Genomic DNA, 18,377 nt, shown 5'->3' on the forward strand with positions numbered 1-18,377 from the left:
ATTTATACCTCTGGTAAGTATATTCCTATTTAACTAAGAGCACAAACCATTCTCATGAACAAACACATCAGAAATTATGCACATTTTTTATCCATTCTGATCTGTTGTAATCTATCTCTTAAAATCATTTCAGAGTATCACTGCCTAAGGCAACTGTACCTTTTCATGGAACACTGACACTTCTGCCAACAAGCACCAGAGGCCCAGGATGGCCATTCCCCTAACTGAGAAGCAGCAGAAAAAGCAAACAGATTCTTAGAGAAATTGACACATGAATTTGTCCAACTATCATTCACAGGTTCAAGTGTACTGGAAAGTAATTCTCATCTTTATTGCACCTTGCAGTAAGGGTTCTGTGGTAACTTCTGCTTGCATGAAGACTACTAATAACTTCCATGTGTCTTATGTCTTCTGTGATTAATTTAATTTCATGTAAAAAATATTACATTTATTTTAATAATATTTGTTGCAATGTGGATTTTAATCTTACTAGATAAAATATATTTTGTCCTGGATGAAGACATATTGAAAGCTGAGTTAATATTGTTTGAAATAATAATTATGACACTAAATCTGGCATATGCTTTCTCTTTGACACTTCAACATATTTATCAGTAGATTGAAGAGAAGCATTGCCAACTTCTAAACATAAAGTTATCAGCCATGGTCACCTAGAGAATTCTTTGCATGTGTGGCTATTAGTCATACCCTTGAGACTCATGAATTTATGAAACAAGAATAACTCAAAAGATGTGAGGTTTCCCAATGTTGTTTATCATATTGCTACCTTCAAAGTAGAATATGAATGGTCTATATAGAAATTTGCTTGAAAAGCTGGGTAAGTGATCAGATGAAACCCACTTGCTTTGATTTCTTAAGGAACATTCTGTTTTAACCCTGGACGCCCTTCCAAGTTTGATGAAAGAACACTTATTTTTAAGACATAGGCAAAGAGGAGGGAACTTTTACTTACTTTTAATGCTAAATAGTGTTGGCTTTTCTCAGCTGACATAATTTTTTCTTTTTTAGTTTATCATTAGAATGTTATAATAAAATATATATTTAGGTACTGAAGGACACAGTGATTATGGTTTGAAGTTGTGGGGAATCTCTCCTCAAGGCCCCTAGATTAATACATGGTTATTTATTTCAGGGTAAATTGGAATGAGAAAATATAAGCAAAATCTGTCTATAATACACATGAATTGGTTTTCTGAATACTGAAGAATTTAGAATAGATCTTTATGTGTAGAAAAGTTTACTTTATAAAAAATATTCCAAGTACCCTGGTTTGCCACTATTTATATTTTTTTAACTGTACAAGTTAAAATACATCATAATTTCCAAAGGTCGTTCATCTTTCCTGTTGGAAAATTCTTCTTTGGACTGCAGGACAAAGCCGGGAAATAGGACTGGAAGAGAACAAACAAAATTAAACTATGAGAAACTACACTGATTTTGGATTTCAGTACAAGATTTAAAATAAACTCATTCTCAGAATTGACAATAAAATTGACAATTCATATACTGCTAATGGGTTTTTTTCTTGTTGGTTTTGCTGTTTGGTTTGTTTGGGGAGTTTAATTATTCTTTTGTAATTTGATGAAATAAAGCTCTTTAGACTGTACATTATGAAAAAAAACTAGGAGAGTGAAAGAGAAGTCGAGTGCACATTTTAGCAAACAATTATGTAAAGTTCAGTGGAATCATGTTAATCAGCTCTAATAATTAAAACAATTAGTATTGTGGATATTGAAAGTTTGCTAATACATTATTAAAAGTTTAAAAAGTTAGATTTTTTACAAATGTAATCCATTATTTTTCATCTTAGAAGCAATGTAATGTGGAACAATAGCATTAAGGAAAATCAATTTTATTTCTAATAAAATGAGAGTTTTCCCTTGGTATATTTCACCAAATCAGAGTTGGTTACTGAAGCATTTAAAAACAAATAGAGAAAAAAAAAATTATGTCTCTATGATGTAATTATTATTCTTAGAAAGATGTTTCTAAAGCTGCAGTTGTTCTGACAAATTGTTCTTGTTAATTAACATTTAGCATACACTGATGATCTCTACGTATGACAAGAGTGATAAAAGTAAGAGAGAAATTTATAGTGATTCCATAAAATTCAATTTTAATGCTTCAAGGAGAGGCAAAATTGAGGCTGGATGCTCACATATTCCTGTTAAAACTCTCAATTTTCATCTGTTTCAATCAGTTGTTATTACTATTTATTTAATTTAATTACCAGCCTTATTTTACAAGGTGGAGATAAATTCTTTGCAAGCACTTGGAAAGACAAGCTCTCTGCTCTAGAATTTTTTAAGAGAATGTTGTTCAAAGGGTGAAGGAGAAAGATATGTTTAGCTATCTTGTTGCAATTATGCAAAATATGAAAGAAATATACCAGTTTCAGAGAACCATTCTTATAAATAAATCATAGTTATCTATCCATGCTTGCTTCTTGAAACATCTTTTCTTGCCTAATTTTTAAAGACCCACAATTTGTTTATTAGACCCTGTAGCACCTATAAGTGATGCAATGTTGCTGTAATTCCTCCTCACTCTCATAGCATGTGTGGTTGCAAATTCCTCTAATAGAGAATTGGAAGAGAAAGGAGGTACAGATTACAGCCAATATTTCTTAGAACGCCTTTTATGCATTAAGCTGTTATTAATAATAGAATCATCAACTGCTTTTAACACACAAGAGCACAGCACAGTTGTGTACTCATACAGTTCATTGTCATCTTCTCATGCTCCTTCCCAGCTACCAGAATGAAGGAACAGCAGGGAGGTCAGCCCCAACAGGTGATGCCTTTTGGGTGCTCCCCCAGAGCAGTGGGGCTCACTGAGATGTGCCAAGAGGAGGGTCCTGTGGGTACAGAATCTGTCGTGTAGTCTTTTATGTGCACAGCAGCAGTGGCCATATGGCACAGAGCCACAGTGGGTGCCCATGTGTGCTTGTGATTTTCCATAGAGGCATCATGTTCTTCTTGTCCTGGCTTTATCAGTTTACTGGGTTCTGCACAGTTTTATCACTCATTGGGAAGCTGTTACACACTGTTTTCCCAATACACACTTTTCTTCTGTTTTGGCCTGATGTTACTGAGCTCTATTTCTCCTTGCTTACCTTATGGAACCCATTTTCATCCACTGGCACTGATGGGGATTTTGATGTATGCATTTAAAGAAAAAACGTTATTAGATTACTATTAGAGAGATATTTTTAGATTATAATTAGAGAGAGATTTTTCTCTTGAATAACTCTTAACATTTTTGTCTTCCCATTTTTCTCTCTTCCTGAAAGCTACACATTGCAAAATATGAAATATTTACTAAATATTACTTAGATGTCTTTTCTATCAAATTCTTTGACTTTATAAAGTAGATTGTTTACAACTGTGCTGCCCTTCTGCTTAATGGGCACCCTGGGGGAATGTTGTTGGCTTTGAGACTCAGCTACATATTTTCAATAAACAACTCCTGAAGCCAGTGAATGCCGAGAGCTGTGAACATTAATCAGTGATCTATCTGAATGGAATACTTGCCTGTTCTCCCTTTGGGGGATGGAATAAAAAGGACATACATCATGATGCACTATTCACAGTCACACACAGTTGAATAAGCCCAACTAAATATTTTAACATTCTTTTTATTGCAAGTTTTTTGGTTAGCTTGAAATTGTGATAGCAAAGCTGACTGCCTTATCAACAGATTTTGCCAACTAGAAAAAGAAAAAAGCTTCCCCAGGATAAGGAGCAGCTTCCAACTATTAAAAGGTTTTAGACTGCTGGTAGATTATATTTGGAGTTATTGCATTTGCCATGTCCTTTTGTCCTTGAGTCACATTGCTAAGATGATATCTCTCTGCCTTGGAGGGAAAGCTGCCTGCTGAAGTACTCCCTGAATGGCACTGCATCTGGCAGGCTGATTTACATGTGGCTGCTGGCATCTTCCTTAGAGGAAATCCCTACTCTTGTTTCTAAAACATGAGTCAGGTTGGATGTTGGCAATTGCAGGGCTTATGCTACTGGAGAAGAGAAAGACAGGAGAGTTAAAAGGAAAGAATCAACCTGCGAAAATCCACAATTATTTTTAAAGTCAAGTCAGACATTCCATTATTCAAAATAAATAAAATACAGTGATGCCAGGTATGCAGTGGAATCTTATGTTAGTTTTTTAACAGAAAGCTGTGAATTCTAAATGACCATATTCCAGCTGGATATGTCTAAAGCACAAACCTTTTGAATATTGAAATAACAATATTGTCTAATATATCTTGGCACTTTCAGTCATTAGGAATTTACAGGCCCAATGACAGCACTGGTTTTCAACCTTCAATAAATGAGATTTTAACTGAAATTCTATTGTATGTAAATCAAATTTCTGCTTCTACTTTTCCCACTGTGAATATTAGGTAATATTATTTGTGGCCTTGCCTGCCATTCATTTGAAAAACCTCTTTAACAGCATGGTGTAAAGAACTCTCTTTGGTCCTAAGTAGTCTAGAAGTCATGATTTCTACTGAAGTTGGTGGCAGAGGATTAAATTACATGCCCAACTGCATAGAATTTCAAATCTAGGGAGATTCCCCATGTTACTGGAGGAGGAAAAAAAATGAAAATGGAGTCCCTTTCTCCAAATCAATACAGTTCTGGTGCAGGAGGCTGAACGAAAGGGTACTGCTGTTATGCCTTCCTATGCCATGAAGAGAGACCAGAATAAAACTAAGTAATAAAAATTAAAGATTGCTAATCCACTAGGTTTTTAAAGGACTGAATAGCAATTCCATACAATAATATAATGCAGAGCATGATATCAGAAGCTCATTAAAGTAAACATTTGTAGCACTTGCAGTTATTTCTACATATTGTTCAAAGATCTACTGAGCTAGCACTTCCCTGATGTACAAGTGAGGCACACTGCTAAAACAAGCCTGCCATGTAGACCCTTTCACCTTTAGAAGGCAGTCTCAGTCTGCTCTAGGTGGGTAACTGAAACATTCAGAAATAGAGATTCTAAGATCAGGCTTCAAGTTCATTTAAAAATAATAAAAGAGCAAAGAGAGGAAGTAGAACAGTAGTTATTAATATTGAAAGGACCAGAATTATTATTTTGGCTGACCTTACGAATAAACTAAGTCATAAAGATAGCTAACCCATCCACAGGGTTGTAATTTCTAGGTAATTCCTCTGTGATTTCTTTGAGGATGATTGCCTTACTTCTATCTGTAAGGCAAATTCAAGGCATTTGTTTTTGAAGACAAATGTTTAAAAAAAATGAAATCAAAGTTAATTCAGGAAATAATTTGGATATTTTGTGGAGCCTGATGCATTAGAAAATGCTGAAAGTCTTGAAAGAGATGTGGTTATGAATTGTGCAGTCTGTTTGGTTCCTGTTTAGACTGGCAGTTTCTGACAAGGATAAAGATGTGCTATTAATACAAAGATTCCCAGAATGTAAACTTGACTGCTTTTTGAATTGAATATTTGAGTAAATTCTCCAGAAGAGCTGCAGATATATTTTACTTATAGTTTGCTCCTTCCTTTAACTGCCAAAAAATCAGAAAAAGTTGATCCTTTCAATTTTATCTTCTGAACATCTTTTGCTGACTGTTGTTTCCCTTTCATATTTCAGTGCTACAAAGCATAAATTCTAATGTTTTACAGCAGTAAGTGTGTGCACTTACTGGAATCCTTTAAGTTTCTGTACGTGTTTATAAAATCTGATACTATATACTTTGATTACTTTGATAACCTGATGTTCACTATTTTAAGTATTTTTGGCACCCCTTTTCCTCACTTTCTCTTTCCATTGATGATTTCCACATTGACTTTAAAGATTTAATATCCAGTACTGCAGTAGTGTGGGTTCTCCTTCTGAAAGGTTTTGAACCAATTATAAACAAAGCAGTCTCAATCTATTAAAAAATTTGTTTGCTTTTAAACTTTTGTTGTAACTTTTGCTATTAATAGTATTGGCTCCTTCCTGACAGTCTGCCAAAAGGACAAGAATAATACAAACCTCATAATGACTAAAGTCTCAAAGTTGATGAATAAAGGAAAGAAAGACTTTGGATGACTTTTTCTCTAGCCAAGAAATAGTTTCATACAGTGTGGCAAGATTTTTGCAATGTCTGTTACTAAGGCATTACAAAGTGGTACTTATTTACAGAATACTTAATATTTTCCATTTCTCAGCTTGAGAGAAACATGCTCATTAGTTGTAATTGATAACTATACATTTTTTTCTTGGAGGAGAGGAGGTTACATATATTTATAAAAATAAATAAATTTAAATAGAGACTTTTGTCCTAGGGAATGCCTGAGAAAATTACATGTTAGTAAAGAGATCAGTATTTCATCTTTACAATTAAAATCTTTGGTTGGCATAAGTTTTTAAAGACTCCATCTGTAGATACTCTTGAATGACCATTTTCAACTGTTGAAATTTCAATATAATTTGCATTAAGTGGTAAGTAATTGATCTTTTAAATCTGCTTTGATAAACTGTCATTAAACAGAATGATAAGAATAAATGACCTCTAGAAGTGCTTCCAACCTCAAATATTCTGCTATTCTGTAAAAACAAGGGATCATTTGTCAGAGCTTTCAATTTGCTCAAAAGTAAGCATAGATTAAAGATCCCACTAACCTCTTTAGTCACTTCATTCAAATAGTACATAATTTGATGCAATTTCTTTTAAGATTAGTGGGAATGTTTGTGTTAATCCAACAGGTGGATTAAGTCTTGAGTAAGACCCAAGTGGTTTTTCAGGAAAATATCTACAAAGTATAATTCTTAAACTTTAATAAAATGTTGACATAATCGTATTCAGAAAAAACCCCAAATGAATATAATTTAAAACTCTCTAGAGACACTAGATTTTCAAGGTGAATTTGAAAGCTTACTGTCCAAGAAATTAAATTACCCTTCAGTTTTTCTGTTTCTGTCATGATATCTCTTTACATGATATCAATTCATGCTGTCCTTAATTTAGTTTGTTCTATTACATCAAAATACATTACAATAAATACTATAGTATAGCATAGTAGATATGACACAAAATTTTCTCTGGAATCTCAAAGGTTAAAGTTGCAAGAATAAGCTAAAATTCAACATAAATTCCTGGCCGTGTCAAAGTCCATGGGACAGACTGGTGGCCCTGGCATGAAAAATTCTAATTCTGCGTCATTAATATTTTTTGTCATCTTGTCCATAACAATGAGCTGGGAGAGGCTTTTCCTGACTTCAGTGGCACAGCAGCTGTTTGGGATTCATGGAACAATACAAAACAGGAAATGTGTGTGGCAGACTTCTGACATTCACCATCTCTGGGCCAGAGTTCAGCAGCCTGTTCAGCTGCCTGAGTGGTATAACAGATTCCCTTTTGCCTTCCTGTTCAGGCTGTTTTCCTGAGGTGCTGGATCTTCCTCATTACTGTTCCTTTCTCTTTTTTTCCCCTTTATTTTAAATTTTATTTTTAATATTTTTATTTTAGTTTAATAGAGGTCTTTACTTTCAGATGCAATAAACTGAAGAGCAGCTGTGGTGAATCACTTCTACAGATCTCCCAGACTTTTAGGTTAGGGTCTGACTGCCCTCTGAAACATGGCTGTAGTGAAATACTTTTAAAAATACTTTGAACTTGGTAACACCTTCTTGCCTCTGCCTCAGAATTTTTTCCATTTCACTTTTTTTTTTTTTTATTATTGTCATCTGCTTGGAATCAAGATCTTTTGCAGACATTTGCTGCCTTCCCCAAAACTACAGTTTTTCTGAAAATATGCTTTTAAAACAGTGCTTAAATCTGATTTCATCCTGGGTAAGCAGAAGGAGAGGATAAAGAATTAGGAAAGAAAATATATTTCCTTAAAAAAAACTTTATTGTCTTAAATATTTTTACCCCACTTTAAGCCAGTAAGTGTTTGGTAAAGATATAGTCCAAAGACCTTTTTCTTAGTTTTAAGTTTACAGGTAGGAGTTGTTATTATTAAACCATTATAAGCAGAATTATCAACATACTCAACTCAGTTTTTCTGGCATTTTTCTTTTATCGATCACAGTTACCCTTGTGGCTAATTGCAATAATTTTTGTTCATTGGAGCTGCACACAGATATTAAACTCCTAGTAGTAGAGAGGCAGTGGAATGAAAGAAATGTCATATCTTATAACTGGCTGCACTAAACACATGCTAGATACTCTCATTTAGTCTTAACTTTTTTTTCTCATTTATTTGTTTTGTTATAAATTAGGAATGGATTTTATATGCTTTTTAACCTTTTTTGCAATAAATTCTCTAATGTTACTGACAAGCTCTCCTTTATATTTCTTCACCCTGATAATGCCAGGCTCACACTTCTATTGAGAAAGTCAGTGCATTTTACTATATATCATATTCTTGTGAGTAACGTGAAACTGTGGCTCAGGAACAGCATAAAAAATTAATTTATGCCACAAGCACTGAGCTGAACAATGTCCCTACCCTCATGAAAGGCTGTATGCCAGTATACCCACAACTCATCTGTGCATTTGAGACCTGAGGGCACATCCATGTACCATGGTTTCCTTTGGAAGGCATGTTAAGGTATGTTTGGACCATGATCTATCTCTAAAGGCAAATCTACTTCCCAGCTGTTCCTGCTTTGAAAAAGAGCTTGGATCACAGCTACAGCAAAATGTTCCTTACTATCAAAATCAATCTGTGGTGCACTCCAAGGAAATCTACCACAATGGATAATTCAGTGACCAGTCAGCTCAGTGAGATTTGCATGAAAAACCCTTGCTTTAGTTGAGTCATCACTCCAAGCACCTAGACAAAATGCATCCAGAGGAAGCACCTTGCTATGAGAGGAACATTTATGGGAGCTTTCTATGATTCCAAACACAGTGAACAGCATTAAAGAAGTGCTTACTGTACTCTTTTACAAAGGAAAGAGCAAAATAATAAGCATTCCCTAAAACTTTCAAGGAATTTTGACTATTTGATATATTCAGAAATTATTTCCTACTAGCACTAATGTAGAAAAAACTTAAGGTAGGTAAGATAAGCCAAAGAAATCATTGACTTGAAAGATAAGTGGCCACTGATGCTGCAAGCCTAAACAAAATGTAGAGCTTAACGAAAAATATCTTTCTTCCATCTTCTTGAGCCATAATATGTATCTAATCAAAATTTAACTTCTAACATATCCATACACTGTGAGCTATGCTGAAGTGGCCAGAACGATTTCCAAAGCAGATGATTATAATTCAGTAGTCATTACCTTGACTCACTAAACTGCACCTACCAAGATAAGCATGGTCTGTAATTACACAAACGTGGCCATTTAGAGTCATTATGAATGCACTCTTACAGATTTCCTGTATAATGTACCTAAGAATTCAAGGAATGATGATCAAACTAAATATTCTGTGAATTCAAATAAATATATAAAAGAGATAGGACTTATTGATTTAATTAATACCTTCTAAAATTTAACTTGGAGACTATTGCTTAGATTATAAGCCTTGTTAGATAATTTAAAACAGTCCTACCAAATTTCCTTGAACTGCAGATAAGCATTTCCTTGACCCTTCTGTCTTTCTGCCTTGAAAATAATTCACAATTTTGAATCATACCCTTGACAATTAGAGTTACAAATCACTGACACTTAAGAAATATTTTAATGCAAAAGTAATGCATGAAGAAGTGATGAAATTTCTTTGAAAATTAATTATACACACAAAACCTTGAAAAGTACAGATGCCCTTTTATGATACTGATGCTTCCATTGATATGAGTCAAATATTTCCTTGATTTAAAGAAGAAATATGCCTATTAGAGACATTTGTAAAATAAACAGCTCCTTGATCCCTGCCCTCATATATGATTCATCTTCTTCAGCTTTAATTTTCTTGCACTTACTGAACAAGTGGCACTTACTGAAACAATTTGCTGTGCTGATACAGGATGTCAAAAGGAAAGCACATGCAGTTTCTACGTGACGCAGATAATCCTGGCACATAGCTGCAAGTCAAGCATGTTCTTTGCAAAACTAAAACCAGCAAGACCTAACCCAAACTATTAAATAAGAAAAAAAAAAATCCCAACAATTAATGCACAATATCTGTGGAGTTTAAATGCTTCAAACACTTTTAATAAACCAGTAAATCTTTACACACAGACAAAGGTATTTAGGGAGACTTCTTCTCAGTTTTCCAGATAGAGAATCAAAGAAGCAAAGTAATTTAGTGCTGACTGCACATCAAGACAATAAAAATAATGAAAGAAATTAGGACATTTCTCTTTAAGACACCTCCATATTTGTTTGGGGTTTTTTTTCTTTTCTCTTGTGTCCTGTAGGGTCTGCTGCTTGATCACAGGAGACATGTGACTGAAAATTTCACCTAAGTATATGAAGACTCATATGCACTTTCACATGATTCCTACCAAAACTTAATGAATTGACATTCATCCTCATCCTTACTAGGAAAAAGAAAAGATTACAGGCCATATATCTGTGAAAAACCTCTAGGTTAAACCAGCAGTCACTGGCTATTTAGACTGAAAAAAAACCGCAAACAAATCAACCAACCAAATAACGAAACAAAACTCCAAACCACAAAAAACTCAGGGAAAATTCAGGCAAACTATAACAAAATTCAATTAAATATTCTTGTTGAGTTCAGACAGAGCTGATTAAATCTTTTAATATAGAATTATAATCCCATACTGCCATAGTAATGCCATCATTCTCCCTGATTCCACCATTTATTGCACTTCCTCACTTGAAACACTTGGATTTTGAATCTGATTAAACTTGCAGTACCTGAGGGTATCACAATCAAATCAGACTCACCAAAAGGGAAGGAATAGGAATGAGGATGAGGAGGCCAAAAGAAACCAGGAGATGAGCTCTTCAGCCTAGACTGACAGCTCATGAAGTCTGTAGAAATTATTTTAGACAATTAATCCATTAAGCAATGCATTATACCAGCCTTGGCATTTCCTAGGCAATTGTGGAAGATGACACTCTTGGTGGAAAGGCTTGTACAGCACACAGCCTTCCCTGCAGAGCCAGGCCACATCCCTGTCTCTGGGGTGCAGACAGACAGGGTCCATGTGCTCTTTAACCCAAGCACTGCTTGAATTTTATATTGTCTATCAGCTGCACGGCAAGAAGGGAATTTGGCCTTCAACATACCTGTCAAATTCCTTAAACCTCAGATTCCTGAGATTACTGTAAAATAACCAAGAGATTATCCAACAGCAATAGAAAGCCAAGAGGAACCCGTACTAAATACTCACACACAAAGCCTTTTATCTCTCAGAGAGTTAGCAGCAGTACTCTATGGACATCCCCTTTATGATCTGTCTCTCATGCAACCAAAATTATTAGTTAGAGAAAAACATTGTCTTTAAAGGATCACTTGGTTAATTTCCCTAAAATGTCAAGCCAGATAAGATGAGTCAATATGACTATTATGATGATTCCAAGAGGTAGAATTGCTCAAAGGTAATATATCTCCATTTCTTCATATATAGGAACCTCTCTGGAGGCATTTTTATGGCATAATCAGTATTTTTTTTATCTGTTCTTGGTATAATTTTTGCCTTATGTTCTGATAATGTATTTTAGGAGAAGTTGACACTTGTGCTGTCTCATCTTCACTTTCTTGTGATTAATCACTCTGGTTTCCATGCCAGCACACACAGTACTTTTAAGCATGTTTTCTATTTGATTTTCTCATCAAAACAAAATATTCTAATCGTAATATCTTCAAATTTCTCCTGAAGTCACAGCAGGTTTTGTCCATCTCAGAACCAAAGGTCAGAATTACTGCTTGAGAACATCTGAATCTCTTTTTCTTCTGTTTAGTTATTTAACAATTTGTAAAATTTAGTTATTGCTACCCTACAGGTTTCTTTATTGTGTGTTAGATATTTCCTTCCTGCTATTACCTTGCAGTAAAAGCTTGAATAGATTAACAATAGATATTTTCAATGTAATTAAATATAATTTTTAATTGATTTCTCAATCATTATCCTTTTAGAAAGCTAATACAGTATAATAACGTTGATTGCCAAGTTTTAGGCCACATTTTTTACAGAAACCCTCCAGAGAAAAAAAACTTTCAGAACACTTCAAGTACAAAAGAAACAAAAGGGGATTCATTCAGTGAACGTGGTTAAGGAGCTGCATTTCTAGACTAATTTACTAATTTGTTTGTGTATTTTTTTCCTGGGAATGTGTTTTTGTTTTGCATTGATTTGGTTTGGTTTTCTTCAAACACCATAGAAGTTCTTATGCCAGGAAATGAAAGAGCAATGCACCTCAGGAATCATCATCTCATCAGCTATCTCACCATGCTATGTATTTGCTACTTACAATCTAGAAAGGAAGAGGATGATAAAGTGATTCCAAAAGAGCAATGTTCTTAAAAAGCCCCACATTACTGTCCTTTTATATCTGTTGCAGCTAGTAGATCCCAATTTTAAGATCATGGGTCCATGACTGGGGAGCAATTTGATAAAATGTAAATGAAAGACTGCCATCCAGGGGGACCTACACCAATCAAAGAAAGAGCTGAGAGGAGCCTTATGAAGTTAAACAAGGTCAAAGGCAAAATCCTGGCCATATAAAGGAAGAACAATGATGCAGGCTGGGGCTTGTCTGAGATAGAAGCTTGGCTAAAAATGACATGTAAGTCTCTTGATAGACAGTGTGTGAATACGAGCCAGCTGCCAGTGCACCCTGGTAGCAAAGATGGCCAACAACATCCTTGGCCAGAAGCACAGTCAGTTAACTGAGCAAAGAGATTATTTCCATCTACTCAGCACTTGTCAGACCATGCTGGAAATACTGTGCACATTTTTGGGTAGCCCAGACACTAGGAAGTCATTGATAAAATTCAGGAAATGGATCAGAGACCATCAAGATGACCTGAGGAATTGCCCTGTGAGAAGAGGCTGAAGGTCCAAGACTCAGCCTGGAAGAGAAACTGTCTTTGACAGGACTCAAAAGTAGATCCCAGTATCTATGAGAAATATATATCAAGAAAGTGGAGACATGGAATGGTGTGAGACACGAAGGTGCAACACAGCATAAATTGAAACAGGAAGGCTTCTGCCTGGATAGAAATGTAAGGATATGTGGAATATAAGGGCCTTCAGTTTGGGAATAGAGACAGGGGAGGTAATACATTAAACATCCAGGCACATCTTCTCAGGAACAGTAGATAACAGCCAAACCAGAAAGGCCCAGATCTCTCAAGCTGATGAAACTATTGAAAGGCTTGAGGAGGTTCATATAGCACTTTATAACTGGTGAAATGAGGAGGAACAAGAGAATCATGGCTCTCATGTGAACTGACAAACGTCTTATGGAACATTTGAGGGAGCTGGTGTAATCGTGAAAAACATATCAGGTGTTTACAGGAAAATGAAGATTAAGGAGGATCAGGAAGAAAGAGTAAATGAAAGCAAATAAAAAGAAAGGGTAAATGAAAACAGCAGGGAGAAAGAAGGACCACATGTAAACTGGCTGCTGCTGAGTATCCTTGACTGGGCATGCCCTGCACATGATTCCCACAATTTACCCTGTCTTCTTATAAATCTCTGACCCTGGTTACTTTCCTGGGTGAACGTCCTGTGTGTGTATGCTTGTGCTGGTCTTACAACTGGGCCATATATACACTTTGTGTGATTTTCTGTGGTTTTGTGTCTGTGGTGTTGTATGTGTATGTTTAGAAATTCTGGAGAAGAAATGCCCTGAGTTTTAATATCCAATGGATTCAGTTCCCTTAACATTAAAGGAAAGGATGTTTCACCAGGAGGACTGTCAAGCTCTGGAGCAGGTTACTCAGAGAGGTTGACTGACCTCTTTCCTCAGAAGTTTTCAAGACCTGACTGGACAAAGCCTTGGCAACTTGCTCTATCCTTAAAGCAGACCCTGCCCTGAGCCACAGTCAGACTTGAGGCATGCTGAAGTCTTTTCAGACCTGAATCATCCTATCATTTAGGATTTATGATCCTACAATTATTTTTCTGAGAGGAAAGCCTGTAGGAACTAAAATTGTGTCAGGTTAGCTTGACAGGTATGGTTTCCATATTCCTGAAGTATTATCTGCACGAAAAGATGTATTTAGGCTGAAGGATATGCTGACTAGTTCGGACAATGGCTCTTGATTAATTACCAGTCCTTTCATATAGGTTTATATGCTAATAAAGTATTTGTTGGCAAAATTCCTTTTTTCTGCTGGTCTCACCAATCCCCAATTCAAAAAAGTGGAAGAAAAAAAGATAAAGGCTGTACACTTCTATAATTCAGCTTTAAAATGTCCATTTACTTTTATTTGTACTTTAATTACATGTATTTTTTTTCCTGGTTATATTTTCTGAGCTGATGGGAGTATGCACACATTTACAAGATGCATCTCAGCCTGACTGCTGCCAGGGGTATCTATGTTAACACAATGAACAAAGACAGACATTAGTGAGAATTGGGTGTGAACATGCACTTTATTTTTCTTTTAAAGAAGTTGAGAGGAATAAAAGTCTGAAAGTCAAGACACTTGGAATAGACTGGTGAAGAGGAAAACAGACTGTTGGAGATTGCAGATTGAAAAGAGGAAAAGTAAGAGGTGTATTTACTTGTACATCCTCCTTTAAAAAGTTAGGGAGTTGGATTTTCTTAGTATTGTGTTTTCCACCTAGAGCCGAATATTTATACTTCAATTCTGAAATAAGCAAGAGAAAGTCTAACTTCAAATTAAATTACAGGAAGCATATTCATACATTTTATGGAATAAAATTGTGTCTAAGATAAATTTCACAGAAGCAGCTCACTTCAGCTCAGCTTGTCAGCAACTGTTTTGCAATCCCACCTGACTCATTCTCCTGCCTAAATACAGAGGGCCAGCACTGCTAGGAGTATTCAGACGTATCCTACTTATAATCATGAGGGTTTTTTCAAATACATGTGTGACTTTTATTTACTCATTTCATTTTATAATGATGTGGTTTTTTTTTTTTTTTTTCCATTTCTTTATATAAGATCCCAGCAGTAAAAGCACTGGTACCTGACATAAATATTGAAAAAAATCTGTGTGCCTGTTCATTCTGTGCTTCAAAGAGTGCACGGCAAGCAAACATGAATATAACTTGAGCTAGATAATTTGGACTAAATGACTACCACTTCAATTTTAAAATATGCAGCTTTTTTGCTCCAGTGATAAATTTGTATTCCTATTCCGACAATAGAAAACTCCATTTGTCTTGAGTAAATTCAGATATGAATTGCAGTGATTCAGGCATGTTGAACATGGACAAATTTTTTGGCATCTCTCCTGTAAATATACTGAGTTAAATCAATAGAACATTCTTATTTCTTAATAATAAACTGTGCACCACTAGTCATTCTAGAAAAATCGTTAAATATTAAATTATCAGACGAATTACAGAATACCTTTCCTAGGTGAAAATGTCTTTGTAACAATGTCTGTAGCTCTTAATCTAAAAAACAAAATGATTATGAAATCTTCCTCAGTGCTGAGACTACAGATTTGTAATGACAATGGTTTCCTTTCACTTAGAAGGTCCCAGCATCCAGCTGGAGTAATTTGGCACGGCTCTGGTAAAGTCACTGGAGCAATACAACATTGTATGAGCTGGAGTTATGGTTCCTGAGAACAATAAGGAAAGCCCAGCTGTATTGTCGACAGGCTCTTAAATACAGTTAAGAATAAAATCCTTCACACATGCACAAAAAAATAGCCACCCACTGTAAAAACACATTTTCAAAACTGAATTGAGTTTTGAATACCATGTGTTACCAATCATAATAATTACATATGTTAGGTAAACTTAATGAGAAAACTCAGACAATTTTTTTTATTCATTGACAAAACACTCCTTCCACAAAACACTTTCTTGTTGTTCATAATTATATTCTTTATAGTTTTCTTTAATTTCCAGTGTTTCCTGTTGGTTTTCTTCCATATGGAAAAAAGGGACATTTGTTTACCATAAAACAACAGAGAGAGTAAGAGGCAAATAAAACATTAAAAAAACATCATAAACCCTTCAATTTTTAATACTACTCACAATTCATTTTGGGGGAATAAACAAAAATTTTACTGTAGATTCTACTCTTGATCAAGACTTGACATTTTCTAAATTTATTCCGTGATAATGATATACTTTGAGATAATCAGACTGGAAAATTTGTTTAAGGGCAAAATATTATTTTTCTTCCTATACATGAAAAGGTTTGTTCATATCTGTTACATTGCAAATGATGGCAGTATAAAAGATTGATTTCCTTTCTACTCAAACGTTATATTACAGCCATGACCTGAGGCTTAACAAAATATTTTTAGTGATCATCATCATCTCAACAAATTCTAATTTATAGGTGAGCAGACCTCAGAGCCTCTTGACATCTTAGCAGAATTAAGAAAATATGAAGTTTCCATTTAAAAAAACCCTAAGCAGTTTTAAACAAGACCCCTAATCCTACCTAGTCACAAATCATATCTATAAAATATTAAAGTAGCAAATAAATTACATTTAAATGCATAGAAAATAGTATTGGGATTTGGAACTAAAGAGTATACAGAAATGGCTCGAGATGTGATTTTTTTTCATCCAAAAATCTGCTTTCATCATGGTTTTGTTGTTTTGTTTTGTTTTTTCTTATTCACTTTAATAATTGATTCTTGTATGGTATCTGAGTCTAAGCAAGGAACTCAATAGATAATATTTAAGGAGATTTGTATCTTGAGCTCTGGCTGGAACCAAATGTCTATATAATTTTCTAATATAATTTCAAATAACCAATGGCTGAAAGATTACAAAGTGCGAACCATCGTACTCAGAGAAGTCCTCCATGTTCCTCCATATCACACATAAAATTAATAGTTTTTTTTCTGTTTGTGTCACAATTGATGGACAGGGCAGGTGGGCACACCATAAAGCAACAGACACCACACATGATTTTATTAGCAACATAGGGATTGTAGTGGAAGTGCTGTAGCTCAAGTTAGACATCCCCCTCTTTGAAAAGTATGACTGTCTGTAAAAACTACTCATCAGTGTTAGGCAGCACTTGCTCACTGTTAAAGCTTAAGCCCTGACTGTGCATGACTGTGTCAATATTTGTGAAGAGCAAAATTTAAAGTAATTTCAAGCCCAAAGCCCAACATATAACACATTCCAATGTCTCTCTATTTTTTACTGTACAATATTGTGTAGCTATTTAGGGTAATTGTCACAAAGTTTTCAGCAGATGACATAAAATTAGAATGTGGGAGGGAATAGTGTAAGCTGGTGGAGGCTGGGAATCACAGTGTAGGTTAGACCAGAGAGAAAAATACTGCCATAATAATGTCCTGGTAACAACAGAAACAAAAATTAAGATTTTAGCTATAAACAAAAGGTAGCAACTTGAACTAGAAGTAGATAGAGTCAATTTCTATATGTTTAAGCTCACCATGCTTCTATGTCACTGTTTGCCTGTACCCATGTACAATAATTGAGTGTGAGTTTTTATTCATTTCGTAGTGAAACACAAATCATTTTAGAAAAATGTGTTGGATTGAGAAAGCTTTTATAAGCAGCACATATATTTTGATATGAACTGTCTGCCCTAAAATTTGCAAAATATACTGTTCTACCTATTCCAAGATAAAAAAAGAAATAATACAAAATAGCAAAGCTGATGGAGAGAATCATTCTTCCTCTTCTGACGAATCAGTTCAGCTTTGATTCTGTTTTGCTTGTCTAACTACAAAGAGAAAGGAAAAAAAAAGGAAAAAGTGTATGCACAGTTTTAGTTTCCACTGGCAAATGAACAACATGAAAAACATTATGTAAGTCTTGGAATATCAATTAATTTGCTTTTGGCATTCTTAGACTAGCACATTTATCCAAGTGGAGATGGCTTTGTGCAAATCTTCTCCTATGAAATAATTCTGTACCAGGCAAATGCGGAGCAGCTGAGGGAGCTGGGGTTGTTCAGCCTGGAGAAAAGGAGGTTCCGGTTTTTGCTCTCTAAATCGCCTGAAAGGAGATTGTAGCCAGGTGGGGACTGGCCTCTTCTGCCAGGCAACCAGCCACAGGACAAGAGGAAATGGCCTCAAACTGTACCAGGGAAGGTTCAGGTGGGCCATTAGGAAGAAGTTCTTCACAGAAAGGGTGAGAAGATACTGGAACAGGCTGCCCAGGGAGGTGGTGAGGTACCATCCCTGGGAGCGAGGATTGGCCTCTTCTCTCAAGTAACAAGTGATGGGACAAGAGGAAATTATCTCAAGAGGCACAAGGGGAGGTTTAAATTTGATATTAGGAAAAGTTGCTTTAGAAAAGGGGGAAGATCATGCACTGCAATAG

This window comes from Sturnus vulgaris, chromosome 6 (genome assembly GCF_052056855.1).
Source record: "Sturnus vulgaris isolate bStuVul1 chromosome 6, bStuVul1.hap1, whole genome shotgun sequence".
Lineage (NCBI taxonomy): Eukaryota > Metazoa > Chordata > Aves > Passeriformes > Sturnidae > Sturnus > Sturnus vulgaris.